The sequence below is a fragment of the Pongo pygmaeus genome, chromosome 15 (genome assembly GCF_028885625.2).
Source record: "Pongo pygmaeus isolate AG05252 chromosome 15, NHGRI_mPonPyg2-v2.0_pri, whole genome shotgun sequence".
NCBI classification, from domain to species: Eukaryota; Metazoa; Chordata; class Mammalia; order Primates; family Hominidae; genus Pongo; species Pongo pygmaeus.
Window position 1 is genome coordinate 82185559 of NC_072388.2, and position 19280 is coordinate 82204838.

The window sequence follows — 19280 nt, forward strand, 5'->3', positions numbered from 1 at the left end:
TACCATGCTGTTTTGGTTACTGTAGCCTTGTAGTATAGTTTGAAGTCAGGTAGCGTGATGCCTCCAGCTTTGTTCTTTTGGCTTAGGATTGACTTGGTGATGCGGGCTCTTTTTTGGTTCCATATGAACTTTAAAGTAGTTTTTTCCAATTCTGTGAAGAAAGTCATTGGTAACTTGATGGGGATGGCATTGAATCTGTAAATTACCTTGGGAAGGATGGCCATTTTCATGATATTGATTCTTCCTACCCATGAGCATGGAATGTTCTTCCATTTGTTTGTATCCTCTTTTATTTCCTTGAGCAGTGGTTTGTAGTTCTCCTTGAAGAGGTCCTTCACATCCCTTGTAAGTTGGATTCCTAGGTATTTTATTCTCTTTGAAGCAATTGTGAATGGGAGTTCACTCATGATTTGGCTCTCTGTTTGTCTGTTATTGATGTATAAGAATGCTTGTGATTTTTGTACATTGATTTTGTATCCTGAGACTTTGCTGAAGTTGCTTATCAGCTTAAGGAGATTTTGGGCTGAGACAATGGGGTTTTCTAGATATACTATCATGTCATCTGCAAACAGGGACAATTTGACTTCCTCTTTTCCTAATTGAATACCCTTGATTTCCTTCTTTTGCCTAATTGCCCTGGCCAGAACTTCCAACACTATGTTGAATAGAAGTGGTGAGAGAGGGCATCCCTGTCTTGTGCCAGTTTTCAAAGGGAATGCTTCCAGTTTTTGCCCATTCAGTATGATATTGGCTGTGGGTTTGTCATAAATAGCTCTTATTATTTTGAGATACGTCCCATCAATACCTAATTTATTGAGAGTTTTTAGCATGAAGGGTTGTTGAATTTTGTCAAAGGCCTTTTCTGCATCTATTGAGATAATCATGTGGTTTTTGACTTTGGTTCTGTTTATATGCTGGATTACATTTATTGATTTGCGTATATTGAACCAGCCTTGCATCCCAGGGATGAAGCCCACTTGATCATGGTGGATAAGCTTTTTGATGTGCTGCTGGATTCTGTTTGCCAGTATTTTATTGAGGATTTTTGCATCAATGTTCATCAAGGATATTTGTCTAAAATTCTCTTTTTTTGTTGTGTCTCTACCAGGCTTTGGTATCAGGATGATGCTGGCCTCATAAAATGAGTTAGGGAGGATTCCCTCTTTTTCTATTGATTGGAAAAGTTTCAGAAGGAATGGTACCAGCTCCTCCTTGTACCTCTGGTAGAATTCGGCTGTGAACCCATCTGGTCCTGGACTTTTTTTGGTTGGTAAGCTATTGATTATTGCCACAATTTCAGCTCCTGTTATTGGTCTATTCAGAGATTCAACTTCTTCCTGGTTTAGTCTTGGGAGGGTGTATGTGTTGAGGAATTTATCCATTTCTTCTAGATTTTCTAGTTTATTTGCGTAGAGGTGTTTGTAATATTCTCTGATGGTAGTTTGTATTTCTGTGGGATCGGTGGTGATATCCTGTTTATCATTTTTTATTGCATCTATTTGATTCTTCTCTCTTTTTTTCTTTATTAATCTTGCTAGTGGTCTATCAATTTTGTTGATCCTTTCAAAAAACCAGCTCCTGGATTCATTTATTTTTTGAAGAGTTTTTTGTGTCTCTATTTCCTTCAGTTCTGCTCTGATTTTAGTTATTTCTTGCCTTCTGCTAGCTTTTGAATGTGTTTGCTCTTGCTTTTCTAGTTCTTTTAATTGTGATGTTAGGGTGTCAATTTTGGATCTTTCCTGCTTTCTCTTGTGGGCATTTAGTGCTATAAATTTCCCTCTACACACTGCTTTGAATGCATCCCAGAGATTCTGGTATGTTGTGTCTTGGTTCTCGGTTTCAAAGAACATCTTTATTTCTGCCTTCATTTCGTTATGTACCCAGTAGTCATTCAGGAGCAGGTTGTTCAGTTTCCACGTAGTTGAGCGGTTTTGAGTGAGATTCTTAATCCTGAGTTCTAGCTTGATTGCACTGTGATCTGAGAGATAGTTTGTTATAATTTCTGTTCTTTTACATTTATTGAGGAGAGCTTTACTTCCAAGTATGTGGTCAATTTTGGAATAGGTGTGGTGTGGTGCTGAAAAAAATGTATATTCTGTTGATTTGGGGTGGAGAGTTCTGTAGATGTCTATTAGGTCTGCTTGGTGCAGAGCTGAGTTCAATTCCCGGGTATCCTTGTTGATTTTCTGTTTCGTTGATCTGTCTAATGTTGACAGTGGGGTGTTAAAGTCTCCCATTATTAATGTGTGGGAGTCTAAGTCTCTTTGTAGGTCACTCAGGACTTGCTTTATGAATCTGGGTGCTCCTGTATTGGGTGCATATATATTTAGGATAGTTAGCTCTTCTTGTTGAATTAATCCCTTTACCATTATGTAATGGCCTTCTTTGTCTCTTTTGATCTTTGTTGGTTTAAAGTCTGTTTTATCAGAGACTAGGATTGCAACCCCTGCCTTTTTTTGTTTTCCATTTGCTTGGTAGATCTTCCTCCATCCTTTTATTTTGAGCCTATGTGTGTCTCTGTGCGTGAGATGGGTTTCCTGAATACAGCACACTGATGGGTCTTGAGTCTTTATCCAATTTGCCAGTCTATGTCTTTTAATTGGAGCTTTTAGTCCATTTACATTTAAAGTTAATATTGTTATGTGTGAATCTGATCCTGTCATTATGATGTTAGCTGGTTATTTTGCTCGTTAGTTGATGCAGTCTCTTCCTAGTCTCGATGGTCTTTACATTTCGGTATGATTTTGCAGTGGCTGGTACCGGTTGTGCCTTTCCATGTTTAGCGCTTCCTTCAGGAGCTCTTTTAGGGCAGGCCTGGTGGTGACAAAATCTCTCAGCATTTGCTTGTCTGTAAAGTATTTTATTTCTCCTTCACTTATGAAACTTAGTTTGGCAGGATACGAAATTCTGGGTTGAAAATTCTTTTCTTTAAGAATGTTGAATATTGGCCCCCACTCTCTTCTGGCTTTTAGGGTTTCTGCCGAGAGATCCGCTGTTAGTCTGATGGGCTTCCCTTTGATGGTAACCTGACCTTTCTCTCTGGCTGCCCTTAACATTTTTTCCTTCATTTCAACTTTGGTGAATCTCACAATTATGTGTCTTGGAGTTGCTCTTCTCGAGGAGTATCTTTGTGGCGTTCTCTGTATTTCCTGAATCTGAATGTTGGCCTGTCTTGCTAGATTGGGGAAGTTCTCCTGGATAATATCCTGCAGAGTGTTTTCCAACTTGTTTCCATTCTCCCCATCACTTTCAGGTACACCAATCAGACGTAGATTTGGTCTTTCCACATAGTCCCACATTTCTTGGAGGCTTTGCTCATTTCTTTTTATTCTTTTTTCTCTAAACTTTCCTTCTCGCTTCATTTCATTCATTTCATCTTCCAGGGCTGATACTCTTTCTTCCATTTGATCGCATCGGCTCCTGAGGCTTCTGCATTCTTCAAGTAGTTCTCGAGCCTTGGTTTTCAGCTCCATCAGCTCCTTTAAGCACTTCTCTGTATTGGTTATTCTAGTTATACATTCTTCTAAATTTTTTTCAAAGTTTTCAACTTCTTTGCCTTTGGTTTGAATATCCTCCCGTAGTTCGGAGTAATTTGATCGTCTGAAGCCTTCTTCTCTCAGCTCGTCAAAGTCATTCTCCGTCCAGCTTTGTTCCGTTGCTGGTGAGGAACTGCGTTCCTTTGGAGGAGGGGAGGTACTCTGGTTTTTAGAGTTTCCAGTTTTTCTGCTCTGTTTTTTCCCCATCTTTGTAGTTTTATCTACTTTTGGTCTTTGATGATGGTGATGTACAGATGGGTTTTTGGTGTGGATGTCCTTTCTGTTAGTTTTCCTTCTAACAGACAGGACCCTCAGCTGCAGGTCTGTTGGAGCACCTGGCCGGCCAGGCCGTGTGAGGTGTCAGTCTGCCCCTGCTGGGGGGTGCCTCCCAGTTAGGCTGCTCGGGGGTCAGGGGTCAGGGACCCACTTGAGGAGGCAGTCAGCCCGTTCTCAGATCTCCAGCTGCGTGCTGGGAGAACCACTGCTCTCCTCAAAGCTGTCAGACAGGGACATTTAAGTCTGCAGAGGTTACTGCTGTCTTTTGGTTTGTCTGTGCCCTGCCCCCAGAGGTGGAGCCTACAGAGGCAGGCAGGCCTCCTTGAGCTGTGGTGGGCTCCACCCAGTTCAAGCTTCCAGGCTGCTTTGTTTACCTCAGCGAGCCTGGGCAATGGCGGGCGCCCCTCCCCCAGCCTCGCTGCCGACTTGCTGTTTGATCTCAGACTGCTGTGCTAGCAATCAGTGAGACTCCGTGGGCGTAGGACCCTCTGAGCCAGGTGCGGGCTATACTCTCTTGGGGCACCGTTTCCTAAGCCCCTCGGAAAAACACAGTATTCGGGTGGGAGTGGCCCGACTTTCCAGGTGCCGTCTGTCACCCCTGGAAAGGGAACTCCCTGACCCCTTGTGCTTCCCGAGTGAGGCAATGCCTCGCCCCTGCTTCGGCTGGTGCTTCGCACGGTGCACTCACCCACTGACCTGCGCCCACTGTCTGGCACTCCCTAGTGAGATGAACACGGTACCTCAGATGGAAATGCAGAAATCACCCGTCTTCTGAGTCGCTCGCGCTGGGAGCTGTAGACCGGAGCTGTTCCTATTCGGCCATCTTGGCTCCTCTTGGGTTTTCAACTGTAAGTTTTCATTAGAGCTTTCTCTTGTGACAAGTGGGACAAATGCATGTTTGTTAAATAAATCTGCAGAAAAAATGTTCAGAATTGCTGCATTTAAAAAATAAATATCAGTACCAGCTAAATAGTTTAGAGTAGGCAATTAAAATAATGCATGTTTTGGTATGGAATAAGTGGTCCCGAATTGTCCATTTTGCCTGTCTACATTGACTAAATTACCTTAAAAATTTTTAAAGTAAAAGGAGGTTGTGTGATCATTATTCCATTCTACATGTATACTTAGACGAAAGTTGAAGTAAGGTAGAAAGGAGATATTTTAAAATCTAATTCTAAATAGATTAAAAGTAGACAAAACTTGTTGAATCAGGGTTCAAAACTGCCTGACTTATTAAAACAATACTTTGGGTCTGTTAAGACCTAAAACGTATTTTTCCCCTGAACACTTTGGCTTTTAATTTGCCAAGGCATGTTTTTGAAGGAAATTTAATCTTCTAATTTCTCATGTACTTATTCTGAAATCATTAAATTGTTATTTTGTAAAATCTATTTGAATTTCAGGAAACCTTTTAAGGATTTTATAAATAACTATTTTTAAGCCACTTTTCTAAAAGCAGGATATTGTGCTTTTTTGCCAAGTACAAGTGACCTTGAACATAATAATTCCACATTTCACTGGAAGAAGCCAACTAAAAATAAATTTTAAATTTGTTTTAAAGTTGGTGAAATAGTTTCTTCAGCCCTCAAACATCAATGTGGATAAGGAGGAGAGACACAGGAATTTTACCCAGGTAGACTAATCCAACATAGGAGGATTACCAATTAACATTGTTCATACTTGTTAAAGAGAATCAGTGGATACATACTGCATTATTAGAAATTCATAAAATGTAGAAAAATCAATGCACCTTCCTGGAAATCTGTATCTTAAAGCTGTAAGAGTTATTGCCACTCACTAGGCTATACTCTATATTTGGTTTATTAAGTATTTCTATATTTATCATCTCACATTTTAAGATGTTATGCTTCAAGCTGAAAAGGATATATTTGATTTTCTTTTATTTAGTTTCCATTTTATCCTCAAGGCTTATCTCAACTATAACATTGAACATGTAACCTTCCTTGTCTTATTCAGCCTTCTCTTCAATGAGATCCTATCACAATGACATTCAGTAAAATTCAATTTAACAATAATGTTTCTTTTTTTCCCCCTCTCTCTCACATAGAATTGCTTTTAATCTCCTTGTAAATACTGTAACTTCTTTGGTGAGAGTCATTTTTATCTTTTACTGCATCTAGTACACTGTGTATAATACTACTTACCCTCAATATGTAATTTAATCATTGTACATTCCCTATTTCAATAGCCAAGCTTCTTTCATTTTTCTTATGTTGGGATTATACCATCATTGTAATTTTCAATGAAATCAACCTATAATGGTAAAATGACTAAAAGACAATAGGAAGTCTTAGTGATAAAACAAATGTCCAAAGTTTCCAACTAGCCCACAAGAAGTTATAAACTAACTATGCTGAATAAATACTTTGCACAAAATTCTGGTGTTGGGGAACAGAATTGTATACATGCCCCTGGCTGTTTCCATAAAAGACAAGGATTCAAGTATTGGTTCACTCTCTACCCATATGACCTTGATCAAGTCACTTAATCTTTATTGGGCTTCAGTTTCTTCAACTACAAAATGAAGAAATTGGTCTGCATTTTCAGTTTTTCAACTTTTCCTGCTAAAAGCCCCAGGCAAGAGTTTCATTTCACCTTGGAGATGGTAGAGGAAGCTGAAAAGATAGAATTCTGGCCTTGCATTATTTTTATTTCATGAAGAACAATTCCAGCTTTCACCTGAAACATTTTGTTTGCCCATATGTGCTCATTTAAGAGACAAGTGTATTTCAAAGCTAAAAACAAGTTAATATATTATCAAAATGATTATCTGTAAAAGTCTTTTCTGCTTTGAGGTCAGTTAATCTAGGCTTTTGTCTTTAACGTCAAGGAAGCTACTTCTTGAAATGTCCTATGGCTTTGGTCTCTACGGTCCTTCCAAGCCTCCATTATCCCCTTTAAAGAAATCTCTACTTTCACACAACAGAATCAGGAACAAGAAAGCTCACATAAACCCCACAGTGAAATGTGCCTGTTTATTCTATTCTGAAAAAATAGAGTAAATCAATTGCTTATTCTTAATTTTTTTAAATCTATTTTTAAATGTTTTATTGACAAACTCTTTTAATTAGGCCTGTTTCTGTCCAATAGGTAACTTACCGGACTCTGTTAATTCCATTGAACCAAGTTGCTTCCCATTAAGGTATCTAGGGATCAAGCTGTAAATTTTAAGTTAAAAAGGAAAAAGTTTTCCGTAGTTATTTCTCCATTATACATTTCTATTGCTTTTAATGTTGTTGATCTACATTTGAGACACAAAGGAATATTTGTACCTTTCACTTTTTAAGTGAAATTTAAATTTTTTAACAAAAACCTGAGAAAGTACTATGCTAGTCTATACTTCATAAACTTACAATCCACAGGAAAAAAGCAATAAGAGTGAATCCTGTGAGTCTTTGTGTGGTTGAACATCCATTCTGCAATTCACAGACCTCTTCCTCTAGTGAAAAATGCACAGGGCATTTTTCAGGCTGTCATTGTATTTTTTCACCAAAAATATATTCATAGATGAAGACAAAATGTTATAAAGGTAGTGTAGAAATTATTTTAGATGTTTTCTTTTCTTTTCATTAGAACCTGCCACATCCATTGATATACTGATACAGAAAGCGATGTGTTAAACACATACACACATGCATGCATGCACACACATACACTCATAGCTGTCAGTGTTATTCTCATTGCAAACTAAGTTTGTGGCAATAAAATCAATGACATTAAGCACAGAAAATATTAATAGCACTGATAATTATATCACAGTCAATTAAGTTTATAGCTTTGAAAATAGATTTTTATTAAACCTGACGGACATTAATATGACTTTGTGTTTGAAGGGATAACATAAATCTGTTCAAGGGTGTTAGGATGGGAGGAGAATAGAATAAGAAAATCTGGCTGAAATTGTTTTGACCTAAAAATATGCACGATAACACCTTAGGTGAATTTGGAGGTCCACAATCAGTAAAATGATGGTAATGAATTAGCCACAGATCTTGACGATCCATGAAAGGTATAAAATTTCTACTGTTACTGAAACTTCTAAAGGTGGAACAGAAATGAAGTGGCAGTGATACACTGGAGAAGGTTGATTCGCAGCAACATCATTATTTAAGGCATCATTGTGCCATAGGACATACTCTAGACTGATTTCCAAGAGAGCAACTTTTAGGACAAGCTCTTTTACTAATTATCTCTTTAAATGTAGATAAACCTAGAGAAGTTCTCATTAAAAAAAACAAAAACAAAAAAAAACATTAACCTTGGTTCTAGAAAGCATTAGAAATCTTCAAGAGGACGTTTCAGGAATGCTAAAAGGACACTCAGTTCAGTATAAGGGGATTTCTTTCAATGGAATTATGTATAAATAAAATGTGTTGCATTCCTAGTTGATAAGATTCCTTAGAAAGTATTCCCAAATCAGCAAAATGGCCTTTTACTGGAGATTTTGCAGTGTCTGAAGGATATGTGCCAAAGATATTTTGCCTCTAGGGTTCTTTCAGAAACTGAGTCAATATAATCCTTAATTTTACCTCTCTGAGCTTCAATTTCCAGATTCGCAAACATTAAATTCAATCCTCACTGTATCTCTAAGATTACTTCCAGCTCCAAATTTATGTAATTATGATATAATTTATCATTTTCTATTGGGCATGATGACTCTATTTCTCCAAATAAATGAAGAGTAATCAATGTTAGACTGATAGTGCTATTGATTCAAATTGCTTTTGAGAGTAATGTGATATAGCATATAGTATGGACTTTTTATATATATATATATTTATTTTTATCATACTTTAAGTTTTAGGGTACATGTGCGCAATATGCAGCACTACTGACAATAGCAAAGACTTGGAACCAACCTAAATGTCCAACAATGATAGACTGGATTAAGAAAATGTGGCACATATACAACATGGAATACTATGCAGCCATAAAAAATGGACTTTTTTAAGTGTGGTATTTGCAAAGTTTTGTCAAGTCAGAGATAGGATAAGATATAAGTACTGCCACAAAGGAATAACTTGGAACCATTATTTTTTCTCTACACATACACACACGTCTAGTTTGGATGTAAAGAACACACAGAGCTCGGTAACATATTTTTTCATTTGGGTACAAACTTCAATTTGAAATTGAGGAAAAAGATTCCAAATAGTAACAGTAATAAAAAAAATAATAAATATTATCATTATCAGTAGTAGTCATACCTCTGATATTAATAATTAGTATTATTTTAACAGGAAAAAATCATTATCTAGCAGTTACTATTTATTAGAAACTGTTCTATGCACTTAACATATGTTAATTCATTTGTTAATGAATACTGATGACAAGTCTGATATAGGTGCTAATTTTGTCTCCTTTTTAAGAGAATAACACACAAAATTAAGAGAGTACCATTTACTATGGTTTACAATATGATAGGCTCTGTTAATTATTTTAAATGCTCCATATTGTATTGAATTTCCACACTAACCATGACTGGTAGATAATGCATTTTCCATTTTATGGATGAGGAAACTGAGGCTCCTGTAAGTTAAATAAATCGCTCAAGTGCAATGGCTAGATAATCATAAAGAAGCTATTTAGTCAAATCTATATAACTCCATAATCAGGGTTCTTAAACACTATACTTGGGACTCCCCAGGGTAATTTCTTTTTAATAAATCTAATGATTCAACATCAGTCCAGTGGAGAAGATAAAATTATTAGCAAAAACATGTTTTATACGCTTAATCACAACTCAAGCTTCTTCAGATGCCCATAAAACCGTAAAACCACTTCACTTTTTAAGGTAAGGTGTGCATTTGATCCAAAGCTGATCATTCATAGTAAAACTGAACCACATGAAATTACTGATACATGACCCTTAACAACAGTGGACTCATAATTTAACCTAATTCACAGTCCTTTTAGCACATGTTGAGCAATAATTTGCCAACTGAATTAAATATTCTTTGTTGATCGATTGACCAAGAGGAAGCACCCTAGCAGCTAATTTGTATATACATTTTTATTAAATTAGAATTTAGATTTCCCTGGCATTATTATATTTAATGAGTCATGACTTTAAAGCCAGACTTTGCTTATTCATTTACCATTCCTTACATGAGAGGTTCCAAATTACCAAATGTCAGGGGCTTTAGAATTTAATAATTTCACCTCCTTGTGTCATCAGACCCTATGTACTCAATATTCTCGTTATAACTCAGACATGGAAGTAAGCCCCAAATGTAAACAATGAGAAGAAATAGGACAGCTACCTAGGGCTGTTCCAATTAGATGTTTATACTACAAGCTCCGATGATAGGAAAGCCCTCATAATTGATTCACTCATTCCTCTGTTCTGGTTTTAAAGCTGCTGTCTCTCAGCTGTAAATCTTTCCCTCTATACTCGACTCTGTGGCTCTGAGGCTGAGATATTGTAAACTACATTTCTTTTTCTTTTCTTTTCTCTTTTTTTTTTTTTTTTTTTGAGATGGAGTCTCATCCTGTCACCCAGACTGGAGTGCAGTGACTCGATCTTGGCTCACTGCAACGTCCGCCTCCTATGTTCAAACGATTCTCCTGCCTCAGCCTCCCAAGTAGCTGGGACTACAGGTATGTGCCACCACACCCAGCTAATTTTTGTATTTTTAGTAGAGACAGGGTTTCACCATGTTGGCCAGGAGGGTCTTGATCTCTTGACCTCGTGATCTGCCCTCCTCGGCCTCCCAAAATGCTGGGCTTACAGGCGTGAGCCACAGCACCCGGCCCATTTCTTTCCTTTAGGCTCACTCCTTCTTGGCTTCTGCCAGCAGGGGTGCTAGCTGGGACTGCAGAGCAGTAGGGTGCAGAAGGAGATGGTTCTTCCTGGCTTATTTTCTGATGCTATAAAAAATGATTTTAGCCAGTGCTTTTCATCCAGCACTACCAGTTGACACCAGTAGAAATTGGTTCCAGTTTCCAGTTTCTTCTCCCAATCCCAGAACCAGCCTCCCAGAGCCTCCTCAGAGGAAACAGCACAAACTGTGTGGTCCTTTTGCTCAGAGATCTGAGTCCCAGCTTCCTGAGGCCTTTCCCCTTAGCTTCTAAGTTCTAACAACTCCAAACTCTACCCTTTTAATTAACCTCAGTGCTAGAAGGTTGGCTATCTTGACTATCTCTGTGCTCATTCAAAGTTCTGGTTTGCTTTCAATATCCATGTAACCAATTTGCTATAGGCTATTCTGTTTGTTAAAATAACTAGTCTGGTTTCTGTCTTCCTGCCCGATACATCCCAAATATTCTGACTAATGTTAATAAGATGTTTCTGGACCGGGTGCAGTAGGTCACAACTGTAATCCCAGCACTTTGGGAGGCCGAGACAGGTGGATCACCTGAGGTCAAGAGTCCGAGACCAGCCTGACCAACATCCTGCAACCCCGTCTGTACTAAATACAAAAAATCAGCTGGGTGTGGTGGTGCATACCTGTAATCCCAGCTACTTGGGAGGCAGGAGAATCACTTGAACCCGGAAAGCAGAGGTTGGAGTGAGCCAAGGTTGCACCACTGGACTCCAGCCTGGGCAACAAGAGTGAAACTCTGTCTCAAAAATAAATAAATAAACAAATAAGTTGTTTCTTTGGCATGGAGTTGTTTGTTTAAATCCTAATATAAATTGTGAGAATGGCACCTAGGAGTAGATCGCATGTTTACTAGAGAGAAATCTGGTTGGTAAATAGTTAAAATGTGACAATTCCAATATTTCGTATTGGTTTTGAATCATAGATTAGAAAAGAGAAGATATCAAAAAGAAATCAGAGAAAAGATACTCATTAAAGGCATACTCCACAATCAATTTTGAAAAGTTAGCTTTTTTCTGAAGAAACTTACAGGTAATTTTATGCAGATAGAATATGATGTGCTGCATGAAAGCCTATGTTCTACATGCCCACATTTGCATTTGGTTTGTTGAACAACTTTTTTATTTTTAAGGAGTAGCCATCACCAAGTATTCCGGTTGGTGAACCTGGTTCGCAAGTCAATTGTTCGTAACGGTGAGACCCTTATAGGTACTTTCAAACTGTCATAAATTGAAGCATGGTTTGAGTCCATTTTTGCTGCCCCGTTTTCCATTTATCTTTCATGTGCCAGGGCACGTGGGGAGACCTTTTCTTTCTTTGCTTTTTTTTTTTTTTAACCAAAGTGCTGAGCTTTCTTTTTGAAAGGCAGTGACAGCCTAACTGGTTTTATAGTTGCTGTGCTTAAATAATTGGGTCACTACCCACTGACCTAAAATCTACTTTCTCACTAGATCTTTCATAATAAGCTGAGGTCAACAGCTTATTCAGCTGAGGTACAGGAATTCTACATTATCAGGATGCTTAACCTTTCACATGCTCTCACTTTTTCAGTCTTGTCACTAGGACTAGCAGACATTCATCCTGTTGCTTTCCTCTAATACTGATGTTGAAAGAGCTTTATTTCTGGATTATTTATTCTAATGTTACAGCTTTGCCGGCTTCATGTGTGAATTTGTGGTTGCCATTCCCTTGTTTGCATAAGTTAAATGAATTTCTCTTGATAAGAAGTTAAAGCATGATAAAGGACTCTCTTTAAGATCTGGAGCTTGCTCCCTCTTTACCCTTAGTTCTCTCAACTCCTGCCTTATGTTCTCTAGCCACACACAAACTAGCAGCAATTTCGAGACAGTCTTTGCTTTCCTTCACCCCCTCTTCTTAGTGCATGTTATTGCTTCTTACTGGAATATCACCACAACCCATGTCTTCTTTCCAGCAAACAACCGTGCTCCCATTGGTGGAGAATTAGCCTAAGTACCCACTCTTCACTCTTCCAGTAAACATTTAAGATTCCTTTGGGTCCCCTCTTAGAGTTGCTAGCTTAGCACTTTGTGTTTTCCTCTCTCATAAATCTTAGTTCAATCTGTTGTAAGTGATTTTAAGGCTTTCTTCAATTTAATAATTGAGTCTTACAAAAAGTAGATGATATGTGTACATTATGAACATATTAAAACTCACCAACAAAAGCAAGAACTAAAATACTACCAAACCTTGCATTTTGTTACATATTTTCACTTACTACATCTCACTGGCTCACTTCTCAGTGATATCCAGTATCTTAATTTTGTTTTGCATTTCTTACTTCATTTTTAAATGTTTTGATCATATATGCAGATGTCCTAAACATTATATTTTGTCTTCTTTGAAGATGGTATACATTTATCTACATATATATGGCATATATATACACATATGTAATATATGTATGCAAGTGTGTATAGTCTTCTCAAGTGTTTTTTAATTCAACAGTTTTGAGATCAACAAATATTTTCGCATGTAGTCCCAGAACCCTCATTTCTACTACTAAATTTGATCCTGTTGTGCAAATATACTAACATTTCTTTAGCCACTCTCCTGTTTATGGACCCATAGGCTATTTCTAGTTATATAATACTACAAGGAGCAGTGCTAAACTAAATATCCTAGTACACATGCCCAAGATCCTATTAAAGGTGTATATCTACAAGGGAAATTTCTGGGTCACGTCATGGCAAAATATTTAACTTTCCAAGATACTATCAAATTTAGTGCATATGAATTTTAATTGATCCACACGATTTTTAACATTTTGTGTTATCACACTTTATATTTGGAAATGCGGTGGCTATAAAATGGTATCTCATTTTTTTATTCCTCTGATTCAGATAAGTTTGGACAACCTATTTTATAATTATTTCTCATTTGGATTTTTCTCTTTGTGTTTATATCTTTTGCACATTTTTTTCTATTGAATTTTTGTCTTTTTTTCAGACTGATTTGTAGGGTTCATTTTAGACTATTTTGTTTATTAGTTTCCCTTAAAATAATTTTTCCAATGTGTAGCTTGTCTTTCTGCTTTTTTATCATGTTTTTGAGGTGACAGAATTTATAATTTTCAAGTGATCAAATTGATCTACTTTGTAAAATCGTACTACCAGATTTTTGTAATTTTAATTTAGAAATTACCTCTTACTACAAAGGATACTATTCTTTTATATTATTTTATTATTTTCTGTAAGGATTTAAATACTTGTACATACTTTTAAGCACTTTGATTATCTAGCATTAATTTTGTATGTGATGTCAGGAAATAATTCAATTTTCTTTTCTTTTTTCTTTTTTTCCTATATGGAAAACCAAGTGTCCCAACAAAATTTTATTGAGTGGTTCCATCTGTCTCAGTGATTTTTAGTGTCCCATCAGGATTTTGAAAATATGTGTCTCTATCAGAAGACTTTATTCTATTGTATGTTGATTTGCTGCTTCTTTGGCAATAACATGTTACTTTTTTGTTTTTAATGTTTTGTAGTTTCACTGTGAATTGATCTAGACTGGAGTTTTTAAAATTTATTCTGCTTGACATTCTACATCTGTGAATTCATATCCTGTATCAATTCTTGAAAATTCTCAATCACAGTTTCTTCTAAAATTGCTTCTTCTCTGTTTTATTTATTCTAATTTTTCAGGACTTCCCTGTCCCTGGATAGATGGTTCTTACATAGCAAAAAAAAAAAAAAAATTACTTAATATTACTATAAAATATATCCACTTCTCAACTAGTAATCACATAATATCTAGCCAATGACAGTCATTAAAACTCATAATTCTTAGCAAAATAAGACTTCTTCTAGGAATGGAATCTAAGTTTGAAGACTTGGGATAGAACAGGGAGATCCATGACAGATTTCTTCTTGCTTTACTCTACCATCTTTATTTATTGCTGCTATTTGTTAATTGCTGCTATTCTGTTAAATAATAGTAAGGGAATATGGCCTGGGTTTACATGGTTAGAACAGTGTCATCTGGCAACAAGGTCCTCTGGGTGACAGATATGTAATTGCTGACTTTCTCTAGTGTGTTGTAGGGACTGCAAGATTCTATTTCCTTGATGTCAACCACATCTCTGTTCTTGCAGGCTATACATGACTGCTCATTTGTGGCTCTCTGCCCATTAATGCATAATGAAATTTTCACTTTGAGGTGGCACTGATCCTCTCTTATGGGTACATTTAATACATAGACTAACTCATTCATCTTTGTCCCACCATCAGCAAATGTGAAATTTATCCTCCAATATAGCTTTTGCATTCTATTTTCCTAATAGATAGACAGTTACAGCTCAAAAATGTTGCCTTTAATATTCTTTCATTTATTCGACAAATTATAATTGAACATCCTTTGTGTATATGTCAATATTTTAGATTCTGAGGTTATAACAGTAAACAAAAGATAAAACTCTGACCCTGCAGAATGTATATGCTATTAACGAAGCAACCAAGAACTGAAATAATCTGTAAACTTATAATATGTAAGGAACTAAGAAGTCCTATGGAGAAATACAAAGCAGTGAAAGGTAAGTGAGAATAGTAGGAGTGAATATGTTGTTTGCTGTTTTAAATTTGACATCCAGTGACTATCTCAATAAGGCAACATTTAAGCAAAGATTTAGATAGTCTTCTAATATTTCCTAAACACCAGGAGATACGTATCACTTGCATTTATATTCACCTGGTTTAAGATGAGGGGGAAATATCTGACTTCCAGGGATGAAAGTGAGGGTAGACTGGAAAGCACAGAATTTTGACAACTTTTTCAAAATTGATATTCTCTTTTTGAATCCTTAACTCCCACCACTTTATAGACTGGAGAGAGTGGCCTCTGAAGTTGATAGACGAGTTTGATAATTCTTAGCATATTCTGTGTTCTTCACTGGTAGCCTAACACCTAATATATTGTTTTCTGCCTTTAGGACTTCAACTGAAATTAAGCAGAAATAATTCTCATTCCAATTTCTGGTTTCAGAAACAAATTTTAGAAGTAAGGGAAAGTAGATGTTGAATAAGGAGTTGAATAATCTTAGCAGGCAGACAACTTAGTTTTAGTTTTAGAGACGTACATACTTACAGGTACAATGAAAAACTGGGCATGCTAGTCTCATATCTCTTTTAGCATATGTCACCTTTCAGCCATGCACCACACTGGATCCTGAAAATATAGAGGTGAATAAAAACAAGCATAGTCCTAAATCTTAGAACTGCAATCTGATGAGGAGATGTGTAGACGAAGCAAATAGTTACAACGCTGATGAACATCTCAAAGGAAAGCCTGGAGTGCTATGTGTATATGGGGTATAGCAACTGGGCTTTTTTTGGCTTTTTTTGACCAAAATGCTGATAGTGATACGGACAATGAAGTCCAGGCTAAGGTGGTCTCATAAAGAGATGAGAAACTTATCAGGGACAGGAGCAAAGGTCACTTTTTCTATGCTTTAGCAAAGAGACTGGCAACATTGTGCCCATGATCTGGAGATCTGTAGAACTTTGAACTGGAGAGAGGTGGTTTAGGGTATCTGGCAGAAGAAATTTCTAACCAGCAAACCATTCAAGATGTTGCCTGGCTACTTCTAAAAGCCTGTGCTCATTACATAAACAAAGCAATGATCTGAAAATAGAACTTATATTTAAAAAGAGAGCAGAGCATAAAAGTTTGGAAAATTTGTAGCTCAACCACATGGTGGAAAAGAAAAACCCATTTTCTGGGGAGAAATCCAAGGCTTCAGAAATTTGCATAAGTAAAATGGAGTCAAATGTTAATAGTTAAGACAGTGGGGAAAATGCCTCCAGGGCATTTCAGAGACCTTTGTGGCAGCCCCTGCCATCATAGGCCTGGAGGCCTTGGGGGAAATGTGGTTTTGTGGGCCAGGACCAGTGCCTCACTGATCTGTGCAGCCTCAGGACAGGACACCTTTCATCCTAGCCATTCCAACTCCAGCCATGGCTAAAAGAGGCCGAGGTACAGCTTGGGCCATTCCTTTAGAAGGTCGTGAAGCTCCAAAACTTTGTGGCTTCCATGTGATGTTGAGCCTGTGGGTAAGAAGATGGCAAGGGCTGAGGTTTGGGAGCCTACATCTAGACTTCAGAGGATGTATGGAAATGCCTAGATGTCCAGGCTGAAGTTGGCTACAGGGGTGGAGCATCAAGAAGGCCCTCTACTAGGGCAGTGATGGGGGGAAACGTAGGGTTGGAGCCCCCACACAGAGTCCCCATTGGGGCACTACCTAGTGGACCTGTGAGAAGAGGGCCACCATCCTCCAGACCCCACAGTGGTAGATCCACTGACAGCTTGCACTGTGCACCTGGAGAAGCCATAGGCATTCAATGCCAGCCTGTGAAAGCAACTGCAGGAGCTGTAACCTGCAGAGCGACAGGAGTGGAGCTGTCCAAGTTCTTGAAAGTCCACCTCTTGTGTCAGTGTGGCCTGGAGGCGAGACATGGAGTCAAAGAAGAATATTTTGGAGCTTTAAAGTTTAATGACTCCCCTGCTGGGTTTCAGACTTGCATGGGGCCTGTAGCCCCTTTGTTTTGGCCAATTTATTCCACTGGGAATGGGATCATTTATCCAATGCCTATAACCCGATTGTATCTTAGAAGTAACTAACTTGGCTTGATTTTTACAGGCTGATAGGAAAAAGGGACTTGTCTCACATGAGACTTTGGACTTGGACTTTTGAGTTACTGCTGGAATGAGTTAAGACTTTGTGGGAGTGTTGAGAAGGCATGATTGCATTTTGAAATGTGAAAAGGACATGAGGTTTGGGAGGGGCTGGGCAGAATGATATGGTTTGGCTCTGTGTCTCCATTTAAATCTCATGTTAAATTGTAATTCTCATGTATCAGAGGAGGACCTGGTAAGAAGTGATTGAATCATGGGGGCAGACTCCCCCCTTACTGTTCTCATGATAGTGAGTGGGTTCTCATAGATCTATTTTTCTTTTTTTAAGTTTGTAGTACTTCCCCCTTTACTCTCTTTCTCCTGCTCTGCCTTGTGAAGAAGGTGCTTGCTTCCCTTTCACCCTTCTGCCATGACTGTAAGTTTCCTGAAGGCTCCACAATCATGCTTCCTATACAACCTACAGAACCGTGAGTCAATTAAACCTCTTTTCTTCATAAATTGCCCAGTCTCAGGTAGTTCTTTGTAGCAGTGTGAGAACAGACTAATGCACACATCTACTATATTGCATATTTTTATGGCTGTGAGGATATGTTTCTAAGGTCCAGTTATTCTATGGAATCATTTAATATTGCCTCTGAAGCTTTTATCATCTTTCTGAATCTATAATGAGGAATCTGTCATGAAACTCTACCATTTGTGGAATGGACACTTTTTAACACACTACCCAGCCTTGAAGGATATTGATTCTTAGTCTATCTCCAAGTCAATCCCATCCCTTCCTCCTAAAAAACTTCAAACATAAACTTTGTTTGCCTTTCCCTTTCAAAATGCACAAGAAGATAAATTATCTTCTTATAACTTCCTCTAATTTTAAGAAACACATACCCTACACCTCTTTGTTGAATCATAGAAAAGAAGGCAAAAGAGGTTAGGGTGTTTTAAACAGAATAAAAATTTTTTCTCCCAAAGTTTCTTGGGAGCATAAAGGTTGTTCTTTCTGATTATTTTATAGCAGTAAAAACAAACAATGAATTTATATCTCAATAAATTTCACTGTCACACAACTAGTGTTCTTGAAAACTCGGCCCTGAATCTTGACATCACCCAGATTCTATTTGATTTATGAGCATTAACCTTGATTGAATAAAATGACAGCGCACAGCCTTTAAAAAGAATTCTCTTACTATACTAAACATCCTCTATAGCTCTCACAACAAACTTTTGGAGATCAGACATTCTTAGGCAGGAAGAGAGAGAGATCTTTGACCCCAGCTCCTGACCAGAAGTTTTCCCTCTGTTTCTCATACTTTCTCTTCCTTCCTTCCTGTTCAACATCTTCTTCATAAGGTGCTTCTCCTTTCTCTTTATTTTTCTTTCAGATATGTTTCTCTTTTTGCCTCTGTACTTGATGAATGACGAATGATGATTTATTATATACAGCTGGTTTATAAAACGTATGCTCTTTATTATTTTTTTCAGGAAAAATTGACTGAAGAGTTCTTTTTTATTTTAATGGACACACACTTCCAAAATAATTTTCTTATTTTCTTTTCATAATTTGAGAAATATAAGATATTTATTTTGTGAAAATCTAGATGAGAGAGAAGAGTGATTTTTGCTATTAGCATCTGATTTACCCAGTATGGACAATTGGATTCATTATTATTCTTGGAATATCTCCAAGGACTTACCTCCTAAAAAGCAATGCCCCCCTCTTTAAGTTATACTCTTTGTAATTGTGGTATTGTTGCCTGAATGCATTAACTGTGTTCAGAATCAGGCCAAGGCAGTGAGCAAAACTGTACATTAAAGAGCTTTTTATTTTTAGATCTCCATTTTCAAAGCTACTTTTTCCCCATATTTAAGACCTCTGGTATTCACTGGTCACTCTTTTCAATAAACAAATGAATTCTTTTTTAAAAAATTACACAAAGAGTTGGAATTAATTTCTTATTCTTATTGAATTTTTAGAATT